The sequence below is a fragment of the Pinus tabuliformis genome, chromosome J (assembly GCF_031772625.1).
Source record: "Pinus tabuliformis cultivar Carrire ecotype Pingquan chromosome J, CPIR1, whole genome shotgun sequence".
Classification (NCBI taxonomy): domain Eukaryota; kingdom Viridiplantae; phylum Streptophyta; class Pinopsida; order Pinales; family Pinaceae; genus Pinus; species Pinus tabuliformis.
This window is the reverse complement of record NC_142295.1, coordinates 481,009,717-481,022,537: the sequence shown is the minus strand read 5'-3', so window position 1 is coordinate 481,022,537 and position 12,821 is coordinate 481,009,717.

Here is a 12,821-nt window from a genome sequence, read left to right as displayed (position 1 = left end):
TGCTCTTTTGGGGGTCATCTGATTACATCATTCCCCAAAAGTTCCACCTAAAAAACCATCCAGAATTGGCCTAAACTGGACCATACTGACTGCTCCACTGTCAAGGTGCGATGCATACTGACTTTTACACTAGCCAGGTGTGATGCATACTGATGAGGCCTATCATTCAGTTGATCTAGGGTGTCAATGACCTTGAGGTGCCTTTGTTGATACACTGGATGGAGAACACTCGGGCCCTCATTCCAACGTTTGAGGACATCAACTTCTAGCATGTCTACAGAGAGAAAAACCAAACAGCAGATGCACTGTCCAAACATGGTTTCTCAATATTCTCTGGGCTATTTTTTTATGAGCATTTGGTTCACAATTCAGTTCGTGGTGAAGGAGTTTTTGAAATATAATCTCGGTGGCCCGCCTCGCTTCACATTTTTTTGGACAACTCTTCTATGAAGGTTATGTTTATGCTAACTTCCTCTGTTTTCTGTTAATTTCTTCATGTTTTTTGTTCCTCTCTATGCCATTTGATCGTAATAGGAGTCTTGTTTTTTGGAATGCCTTTGGGTATATGTTTTCCCCCTATTTTGGATTTTACACCTTGTGACCCTGTTATAAGGTTTTTTCATCCATGGCTTGGATTTTACACCTTGTGACCCTGTTACAAGGCTTTTTCATCCATGGTTTGATGATTTACTAGTAGACATGAAATATTGTTGTAAACAACTTTAATATTAATAAAGGTGTGTTTTTTTCCTATGGACCCAAAAACAACCTACTCATTGATCTATTCTATTTTCTCAAGACACATTAAAAATGGGACATATGTTATTGGATAAACTTCTTCATTTTATTTCTAAATTAATAACACTATTTCTGCATATTAAACAAATAAAGGATTTAAAAATAACGTAATGTAGGTTGTGAATTGACCAATTGACTGAATATCTGCAACGACGACTGAATATCTGCAATGGTTTGAATGTGAAAGGCAACTCTATGAGAAAGAATCTGAGGTGGAGCCCCCACTTAGGATCAACACAAATTCAAAGCTCTCCACATTACATGAGGTGGAGAATGGAATTAAGAAGCTGAAAACAGGAAAGGAAAAATACTTGGTTGAACTTCAAGCAGAGTATCTAAAATGGGGAATGAATGCTCTTGCACCGCACATCATGGAAATATTCAACAACATCATTCAGCAAGGATTTCCAAGAGATTGGACAACTAGCCTAGAAATACCCCTTTTTAAAAGTGGATACATTAATAATCCATCCAACTATAGAACAATTATGATCAATCCTTTGTTTGCAAAGCTTTTCGGCAGCATGGTAGAAGATAGAATTAGTAAGTGGGCATAAGTAAAAGAAAAGAGGGCAAGAGGACAAGCGGGTTTTAGGCCGAAACATTCTACAGTGGATCATGGTATCACGTTGAGACACATTGTTGAAAAGGTTTGGGAGGACAAAGAAGAAGTATTTTGCTGCTTTGTTGACTTCAAAAAAGCATTTGACACAGTCCCTAGGGATAATTTGTGGTGTAGAATGGAAGAATTTGAAATTCTTGTGTATTATAGAGTCGTTGTCCATAGACTTTATGAAGAAGTGAAAGTCAAAATTAGAACCTCAGTAGGTATTTCAGAAAGCTTTAGAAGTGACATTAGAGTCAAGCAAGGTTTCCCTCTATCCCCTACTCTTTTTTGTCTATATATTGATAAATTGGAAAGTGGCTAAATCTGCAAGGTGGAGATGGTGTTCGGTTGGGGGAGTTTGTGATAAAGCTTCTTTTATATGATGATGATATTATATTGATTTCTAAATCGTCTCATGGATTGCAAATGAACAAATATTCCCTTGAGCATTTTTGTAGATCAGTGGGGATGCAAGTCAATACTAGCAAGACCAAAATAATGATTTTCTTTAATAAAAGGAAGCAGAGCCAACATATTTTCTTCTTTGAATACAAAATTCTTGAAGAAGTAAATGAGTACAAGTACCTTGGGATTGATTTCAACAACAAACTCAATTATGAGGACTGCAAAAAGAAGAGAATTTTAGGAGGGTGGAAAGCATTATATGCTCTTCAAAACAGATGTAGAGAGGCAAAGTTATGGGATTAGAAAATGATTAAAGTGCTTTTTGGACTCCTAGTTTGTCCAATAATGCTATATGGGTGTGAATTGTGGGCTAGCAACACTCGCGTCTCAAAATGGAAACAAATTGAGAAAATCCAAAAACATTTAATCATGAGCAAGTTCAAAATAAAAAGTTCAGTACCTTATGAGATAATGTTGAGTGAAATAGGAGAAACTCCCATTGAAGCAATTTCTGTGGTGTAGCTCATAAGATATCTAAAAAGAATTGAGAAAATGAGAGTAGGTAGATGGCCTAATGTTATCTTCAATGAAGGCATGAGTGAAAGAAAGAAAACATGGATGAAACAAAACTACACATGGATGAAAAATAGAATATCTACCTCAACGCCTATCCCACAAATAGCAAGGAGCTAAATGATTTTGTTATAGATAAGTTTCGTAAAAAGGTATGCGGAAAAGAGTTGGGTAGAAAGAAGAAATATTATATTGAGGAATTCAACCCTACATGTGATATGCAACAAAAAGAGTTCATTGGAGCTAGCATTTCGTGGAGGGAAAGGGTTCTTATTGCTCAATTAAGGACCAAATCACATCAACATTAGTGTGAAACAGGACGGTGGAAAAGGCCTAAAGAAGCTTGGGAAGAACACGTGTGTACATTTTGCACGTCTGGGGTTGTGGAATCGGAAAAACATTTCATTTTGGAATGTGATGCATTCAAAGACATAAGAGAAAGTTACGAGAACATGTTTGCATCAGTTTCTTGGCATTGTCTTTTTAGCAAGGGGATTGTTGGAAGGTTGGGTCAACTCATCATCAATTTGAATCGAAAAATGATTGAATTTCAAAAAGCGAAAAATAGGGAACTAATGGTCTCATGGACTATTTTTATTCTTGTGGACCTTAAAATATCATTTCATTTTATTTCATTTCCGATTAAGAGATTAAATGAAGAATACTTACGGACTTAGATAAACCAATGCTAAATTGCAGCAAGTCCGTTTACAAATGCTGTAAATTGTTACACCTGAAACAAAACCAGGAAACACTTGTCCAATTTAGAATTGGCATTCGATGTTTGTATAGAATCAAAAGATATTGCTTAGAGTAGTTTTTTAAATATTTTGAATTTAGCTTATTATCCTTGTGGTAGGCAGAGGATATTGCATTAAGTTTATGGTCAAATTCATACTATTTTGGGGTTGACTTAATTTTTTTATAAGTTTTCATAGTTTAACTTTGAATATTGAAATTTATTATTTTTTGACATTATTTTGATTTATTTTTCTGTAATTTAATTGCTATGAAAATGAACATGTTATTGGATTTGAGAGATCTGTGGTTTGCATCTTTTGAATCAGTGACCGGAGAATCCACAATATGAACATTTTTATACCAACGTTTCAAATCCCAAATGGGATCCATCATCAGGATTTTAGAATGATGATAAAAGAAGAGCTTCTTAGGGAATAAATAATAATGAGGAATTTTATTTTTTTTTAGGGAACCACACACTGTCGGCTTGGAATAATTATTTTATTTTATTTTATTTTAATTTAAAAATTACTTTTATTTAATAAATTACTTTTATTTTAATAAAATTTTTATTGAAGGGTTAATATATTAATACAAAACCTAAAGATAAAATTAGGGAATTGAACTAGAACTAAAAGTAAAATTAGATTAATGAACTAAAATATAATAATTTCTATATAAATTAAATTAATATATTAAACTACTTCATATTAACAATTATAAATAATAAATATTTATAATTGGTTAATATAATAATTAATATATTAATTAATAGTTATATCGAAATTATTATATTATAGCATTAAAATGCTAATTCTTATATTAAAAGGTTATTTCTAAAAATATTAGGGAAAACTATATTAATTTCTATATAAATTAAACTAATATATTAAACCAAATCATATTAACAATTATAAATAATTAATATTTATAATTAATTAATATAATAATTAATATATTAATTAATAGCTATATAGAAATCAATATATTATAGAATTTTAATGCTAACTCTTCAACTTGATATTAATAAAAAGGTACAGACTAATAAAATAGAAAAGGAGAGGGATAACTTACCTATTGAATGCTTCACCTGGGGATGTGTTGGCGTTTTTGGCGTTTTTGATTTCCCTGATCAAGGGAAGCCAGCTCCCGCTAATCTCCATACCATTGTCTCTGTTCAGATTGTGAGGATGCTTGATAATTTCAAGTGCTTCTCTGATCTTTCATCTCTGATGCTGCTCTTCCCTTGCGATAATGGATGCGCTTTCCAGGCAGATATGGTGCTTAGTCTTTGAGGAGTGTTCTGCCAGGGCTGAAGTACGAGATCTTCCATTCCTAATATCAGCGCCATGTTCCTTGAGCCTTGTCTGGAGGGAGCGACCTGTTTCACCTATGTAGCTTTTCCCACAAGAACAATCTATTTTATAGACTCCTTTAAGCTGATGTTTGTCAATATCATCTTTTACAGACTTCAAACCTTGCCTGATTGTACCAGGTGCTAAGAAATGAGTGATAATGTTTTTCTTTCTTAGGATTTTTGCGATTTTGTCTGTAACTCCATGGATATAAGGAAGAAAAACCTTACCATATTGAGGTTGGTCCTGAGCCTTGGGCTCATGAGATAACAACCTTCTTTCAGCTTTCTCTATGGCTTTTTTAATTTCTTGCTCTTTGTAGCCTATACTCTTAAAAGTTAAAACTAAATGCTTCTTTTCATCATTCAGATGCTTTGAGTCGGAAATTCGAAGGGCTCTAATGGCAAGAGTGTTTAGAACACCAAACTTCTGGGCTGGGTGGTGGTGGGAATCAGCATGGAGGTAACTTTCTGTGTGGGTTGACTTCCTGAAAACCTTATGGCCCAGCGAGCCATCCTCTTTTCTGATGATTAGAACGTCTAAAAAAGGAATGCTCATGTTTTTTTCAAGCTCCATCGTAAATTTTATTTCTGGAGAGATAGAATTTAAGTGAATGAAAAACTTGTCAAGTTCTGCTTTACCATGAGTCCATTTTATATTGGTATCGTCGACAAAACGCTTCCACCAAGCTGGTTTTAATGGATATGATTCCAGGGCCTTCTTTTCAAAGTATTCCATGTATAGGTTGGCCACGATTGGCGAAAGGGGTGATCCCATTGCCACACCAGATGTCTGCTCATAAAATATTCCTTGGAAGGTGAACACAGTTGACCTTAAGCAAATTTCAGCCAGCTTTGCAGTCCCTGGATCAGTAACATCTTTTATAACCTTAATGGCTTCATCAAGAGGAATCTTTGTGAATAACGATACCACGTCAAAGCTTACAAGGATGTCATCACGCTCCATCTTTTCATTTTTAATAAGATTCACAAAGTCCTGGGAGTCTTTGATGAAGGAATCAGTATTTCCGACAAGGGTTTTAAGAATTTTAGCAACATATTTAGCAAGTTCATAGGTTGGGGAACCAATAGTATTAACTATCGGTCTAAGGGGGACCCCTTCCTTATGGATCTTGGGTAATCCATAGATTCTAGGGATAGTTTCACAAGAGGGGATTAATTTCTTCTTTAATTTTTCGTCAAGGTTGGAATCTGAGATGATCTTTTTTACATCCTTCATGATTTTGGGGATGGGATTACTGTTCAGCTTCTTATAACTGCCACAATTTAGGTGATCATTCATTTTACGAACATAGTCTTCTTTGTCCAAGATGATCGCTGCTCCTCCTTTATTTGCTTTAAGAACCACGACCTTGTCATTGTTCCGCAAGGATTTGAAGGCTTTATGTTCTTCTTTACTCAAGTTGCTTCTGGGAGTTTTGGCTTTCCTCATGATGAGAGAAAATTCCTGCCTCAATGCTTCTTTATCTTCCAGAGGAAGGTTACTAATCCCATCCTCTATGCTACATATCATCTTTTCAATGGGAAGGTTTTTAGGGGCCACCGCAAACCCCATACCTTTGCTGAGAACATTAATGGCTATAGGATCTAATTCCTGGGAAGAAAGGTTGACCACTTTTCTTTTTAATTTTGACTCATAGGTGTTTTTTGAAGACAGACTTTTTCCCTTTTGGAAACTCTTGTCTAAGCCTTGATTGCTATTGATTCTTGTGCTATCTTTATTTATGCACTCATTGTCTAACCAATTCTCATGGTCACCCTTGCTTGGCACATTACCTTCGACCCTCTCATACTGGCTAAAACTGCCCTTTCTAATGCTTACGTTATGAATCTGCGCACCACCATTGAAATTGCTGACTAAGCCATGAGCATCTACTTTGGAATCCTGCATCCTTTCCAGTGTATCATTGCCATCTGCGCTGAGATTGTTTACTGTAATGTGCGAACCGTGGGTCAATGTATTAACTTCAGCATTTTGCGCCCTATCCAGCGTGATGTCATAATCAGTATCGCTGTTATTCATCAAATTTGGATATGTTTTGTGCCCCCCATTATGCTTAATATCACCTGCGCAGTTTTTAATGGACATGTTTTCAACGTTGTCATCCTTTGAATTAAAATTACATGTGTTAATGCTTTCACGATATCCGCTGTCAATCTCCATTGTTATGCATTCGCTCTGACCGTGGACGCAGATTGACAACGGATATCGTGAAAGAAAAGTGGTCAACCTTTCTTCCCAGGAATTAGATCCTATAGCCATTAATGTTCTCAGCAAAGGTATGGGGTTTGCGGTGGCCCCTAAAAACCTTCCCATTGAAAAGATGATATGTAGCATAGAGGATGGGATTAGTAACCTTCCTCTGGAAGATAAAGAAGCATTGAGGCAGGAATTTTCTCTCACCATGAGGAAAGCCAAAACTCCTAGAAGCAACTTGAGTAAAGAAGAACATAAAGCCTTCAAATCCTTGCGGAACAATGACAAGGTCGTGGTTCTTAAAGCAGATAAAGGAGGAGCAGCGGTAATCTTGGACAAAGAAGACTATGTTTGTAAAATGAATGATCACCTAAATTGTGGCAGTTATAAGAAGCTGAACAGTAATCCCATCCCCAAAATCATGAAGGATGTAAAAAAGATCATCTCAGATTCCAACCTTGATGAAAAATTAAAGAAGAAATTAATCCCCTCTTGTGAAACTATCCCTAGAATCTATGGATTACCCAAGATCCATAAGGAAGGGGTCCCCCTTAGACCGATAGTTAATACTATTGGTTCCCCAACCTATGAACTTGCTAAATATGTTGCTAAAATTCTTAAACCCCTTGTCGGAAATACTGATTCCTTCATCAAAGACTCCCAGGACTTTGTGAATCTTATTAAAAATGAAAAGATGGAGCGTGATGACATCCTTGTAAGCTTTGATGTGGTATCGTTATTCACAAAGATTCCTCTTGATGAAGCCATTCAGGTTATAAAAGATGTTACTGATCCAGGGACTGCAAAGCTGGCTGAAATCTGCTTAAGGTCAACTGTGTTCACCTTCCAAGGAATATTTTATGAGCAGACATCTGGTGTGGCAATGGGATCACCCCTTTCGCCAATCGTGGCCAACCTATACATGGAATACTTTGAAAAGAAGGCCCTGGAATCATATCCGTTAAAACCAGCTTGGTGGAAGCGTTTTGTCGACGATACCAATATAAAATGGACTCATGGTAAAGCAGAACTTGACAAGTTTTTCATTCACTTAAATTCTATCTCTCCAGAAATAAAATTTACGATGGAGCTTGAAGAAAACATGAGCATTCCTTTTTTAGACGTTCTAATCATCAGAAAAGAGTATGGCTCGCTGGGCCATAAGGTTTTCAGGAAGTCAACCCACACAGAAAGTTACCTCCATGCTGATTCCCACCACCACCCAGCCCAGAAGTTTGGTGTTCTAAACACTCTTGCCATTAGAGCCCTTCGAATTTCCGACTCAGAGCATCTGAACAATGAAAAGAAGCATTTAGTTTTAACTTTTAAGAGTATAGGTTACAAAGAGCAAGAAATTAAAAAAAGCCATAGAGAAAGCTGAAAGAAGGTTGTCTCATGAGCCCAAGGCTTAGGACCAACCTCAATATGGTAAGGTTTTTCTTCCTTATATCCATGGAGTTACAGACAAAATCGCAAAAATCCTAAGAAAGAAAAACATTATCACTCATTTCTTAGCACCTGGTACGATCAGGCAAGGTTTGAAGTCTGTAAAAGATGATATTGACAAACATCAGCTTAAAGGAGTCTATAAAATAGATTGTTCTTGTGGGAAAAGCTACATAGGTGAAACAGGTCGCTCCCTCCAGACAAGGCTCAAGGAACATGGCGCTGATATTAGGAATGGAAGATCTCGTACTTCAGCCCTGGCAGAACACTCCTCAAAGACTAAGCACCATATCTGCCTGGAAAGCGCATCCATTATCGCAAGGGAAGAGCAGCATCAGAGACGAAAGATCAGAGAAGCACTTGAAATTATCAAGCATCCTCACAATCTGAACAGAGACAATGGTATGGAGATTAGCGGGAGCTGGCTTCCCTTGATCAGGGAAATCAAAAACACCAAAAACGCCAACACATCCCCAGGTGAAGCATTCAATAGGTAAGTTATCCCTCTCCTTTTCTATTTTATTAGTCTGTACCTTTTTATTAATATCAAGTTGAAGAGTTAGCATTAAAATTCTATAATATATTGATTTCTATATAGCTATTAATTAATATATTAATTAATTATAAATATTAATTATTTATAATTGTTAATATGATTTGGTTTAATATATTAGTTTAATTTATATAGAAATTAATATAGTTTTCCCTAATATTTTTAGAAATAACCTTTTAATATAAGAATTAGCATTTTAACGCTATAATATAATAATTTCGATATAACTATTAATTAATATATTAATTACTATATTAACCAATTATAAATATTTATTATTTATAATTGTTAATATGAAGCAGTTTAATATATTAATTTAATTTATATAGAAATTATTATATTTTAGTTCATTAATCTAATTTTACTTTTAGTTCTAGTTCAATTCCCTAATTTTATCTTTAGGTTTTGTATTAATATATTAACCCTTCAATAAAATTTTTATTAAAATAAAAGTAATTTATTAAATAAAAGTAATTTTTAAAATAAAATAAAATAAAATAAAATTATTATTCCAAGCCGACAGTGTGTGGTTCCCTAAAAAAAAATAAAAAAATTCCTCATTATTATTTATTCCCTAAGAAGCTCTTCTTTTATCATCATTCTAAAATCCTGATGATGGATCCCATTTGGGATTTGAAACGTTGGTATAAAAATGTTCATACTGTGGATTCTCCGGTCACTTATTCAAAAGAACATGTTATTGTTCAATGCATGGATTAATGAGCCAAAAGTACACATGTCCCATCATAAAATATGGCCCATTAAACTTATTTGACCTCTTTTCTTTTACACAAATTCCAATTACATAGGTCAAAAATTTAATTATTAAATACAAGTTAAACTTAATAACATCTTACAATAAATATTAAAAAAATTAAAAAATTATATAGTACCTTAGTTACATAAAGATTTATTTGTGGTAAACCCATAAATTCATATACATGCTGTTGCGCTCTGCTGTCTTTCCCTTGCTGTGTCTCTTCGTTTGTCTTCACTGATCGACCTCTAGTGAACTTAATGCGAACCTACTCGGGTCTTTCACGCTCTGTGACCATATACACGGCTTCCTCACCTTTCAACAGTCTAGCGTCCCTTCGAACCTTTGGCGAACCCTTAATGAAATTCGAGTGAAGATTATGAGACAACTACTACATAGCAGTTGATTTATAAAAGCGCACGGTATTCAAATGCAGAAAATGTCTTCTCATATTATTTCTCAGAAATGGATATAGATTACAGATTACAGAGAGTATTCTTTATCAGAGATAGACTATTGTTGCATTTATCAGACTTTTGCTTTTCACAAAGGAATAAGAATTACCGAAGGCTTCCTGGCAACAGATAGGCTCTGCTTGAGAATATACAAACTCGACTGATATATAGACTACTAATAGATCCGGCCACTTTAGGTTCTTACTAGTGCCGAGCACACTGATACGCAGGCTTCTTAGATCTCTAAGACTCTAAGACTCTCCAAATGCGAATACCTCAAGAATGAGCCTTACCCTCAATTTATAACAAATGAGAGGGGACAAACATTCCTGTAGAGTATCAAACAACTGGATGGAATCATTGCTTTCGGGTAACACCGAGGTGACATCCGCACAAAGATTCCAGTCCGGAAAAGTAAATCCTACGGGAAAACATGCTGTCTGTATTGTTTACATAGTGGATGCTTTTGTACAGCAAAGCCCATGAGAAAAGATGGCCACAATTAAGTCCTTGTGACTGGACAACATTATTACAATAATGGATGCTTTTTTTGGTCAAGCCCATGAGAACCGTCAGAATACAGTGATTTCAGGGAATCTATGCTTTTTGTACAATAATTTGTCCCATGCTTTGGTAAAAATTCTTTGAACAATCATAGGTTTCCCCAAAATGGTTTGATGCTTAACCTTGGTTAAAACTAACCATTCATAATGACGGGTCATATATTCTCTTAGAGTTTTATTGTCATCATGAAAAGGTGACCATTCTCCTGCTGTCATTTCTTTGACAGTTTTGTATGGGATGTGGAAGCAATCTGGGATGTTATGTTCGAAACATATGTCACAATGGAATCTACAGTGTGACTCATGATAGAGTGGATCCATTGCTGTCCTGTTAACGCCGAAATCAGTCCACCAATTTTGTAGCCATTCACATTGTTGATTTCTTTGCATTATTCCCGTTGTACTAAATTTTAATTTAGTATAATGGGTTTCTTCCTTGTCATCTACAGTCAGAAAATCCCACCATAGCTTTTTATATGCTGCAAAATCATACACTGTGTCTGGAAAGATTAGCTTAGGATCTCCTCCTGGCCATAATGCAGAAGTCTGAGTAGGCATAGGCCATGCTAGATTCCTGGTTCGGTTGATGCAGAAATATTTTTCATAAATTCCTCGGCGGATACCTCCATGACACCAAATTCCTGAAATATCATGAAAGTCTCTTTGAAGAGCATCTTTTTCATATAATGCATCCCTTTTGGCTTTTGTGTAGATTATGTCATGTATCCATTTACTCCCTTTTGGATACATCCTTCTTTCTAGTACAAGATGCTGAATGTCAGTATGTGCTTGCAGATTAGCATCTAACACCTTGGTATTTCTCAACTGCCATGTTGGCTTCCACTTGTCCCTGTATTCTTCCCAGTCCTAATTGTCTGGTATGGTGCGCAGGACTTCTTGTTTCTGATTTTGGTCCCATTCTATGACTATGACCATGATATGTTCTTGTGGCTGGATAAACTCCCCGTTGAGAAAATCTGGGAGATAGTTCTTTGTGCCCTTTATATGTTCGACTTGAAAGTCAAAGTTAGCAAAGAGTGCTTGCCATCTGGAAAATTTGGCCTCTCCTAGCTTCTTGATGACCTTAGTTAAGACTTTCTGCAAGGCTGAAGCATCAATTAGAAGCAAGAGCTGTTTGTTTATTAAATGAATATCAAATTTGTTGATACAGTTCCACGCAGCTTTTACTTCTCTCTCAATCGTGGAATAATTATACTCAACAAGATTCTAGGTGCCTGATGCAAACTAGATGACTTGTTCAGTGCCATCTTTTCTTTTTTTTAGGATACCTCCCCATCCTATATTACTGGCATCTGTTTCAACAATCTTGAATGCACTATCATCAGAGACATATAAAATGGGAAGAGAATTTACCTTGGCTTTGATGTTTTGAACAACCTTGGTGTGTTCTCCTGTCCACTGAGGTGGCTCCTTTCTGAGTCTTTGATTTAGCACACTTCTGTCTGCGACACAATCTTTGTAAAAATTACTGACATAATTCAAACACCCCAAGAATCTCTGAAGCTGATTCTTGTCTGTAATAACATCTGGGAATTTGTCAGCGAACTCAAGCGCATGCTTCTGCAGAGAGATTTGGCCATTGAATATGGTATGGCCAAGAAATTTGATAGTAGTCTGAAAGACTTCTATCTTTTTCTTACTCAAAACTAGACCATTATGTTTTACCAACTGTTTAAATGTATGAACATGCTTAAAATGGTCTTGGATGTTCTTGGAGAAGATTAGAACATCATCAATGTAAACTATAAGCCAATCAAAATATGGCTTAAAATTTTTATCCATTACCTTCTGGAATTTTGATGGAGCATTCTTTAAACCAAAAGGCATGACATTCCACTCATAGTGGCCTGCCGGAATACTGAAAGCAGTTTTGAACTTATCTTTTTCTGAAATGGAAACTTGCCAAAATCCTGCCTTCAAATCAAACTTTGAAAATATTTTAGCTCCAGCTATCCTACTCATTAGGTCTCCTTTGTGAGGAATCGGATAGGTGTCATCTACAAGAACAAAATTTAGAGGTTTGAAATTTATTACCAGCCTTGGGATACCTCTAATTTGTTCTACTCTTTTGTTGACATAGAATCCATAACAGTTCCAGGGACTGTCGGATTCTCTGATGAGCTTTCTGTCTAAGAGCTGTTTGATCTCTTTTTCGCAGAGATCTCTATATTCCTTGTTCATAGGAATAGCTCTAATTTTACAGGGCTTACCTGTATATCCTTCTTTATATGGGAGCTCAATAGTATGCTGCTTTCGGTGCCAAAATGCATTTGGTTCTTCTGAGCAGCATTCATCTTCAATTTGTTTCTTCAGTTCCCCAATTTTCCTCT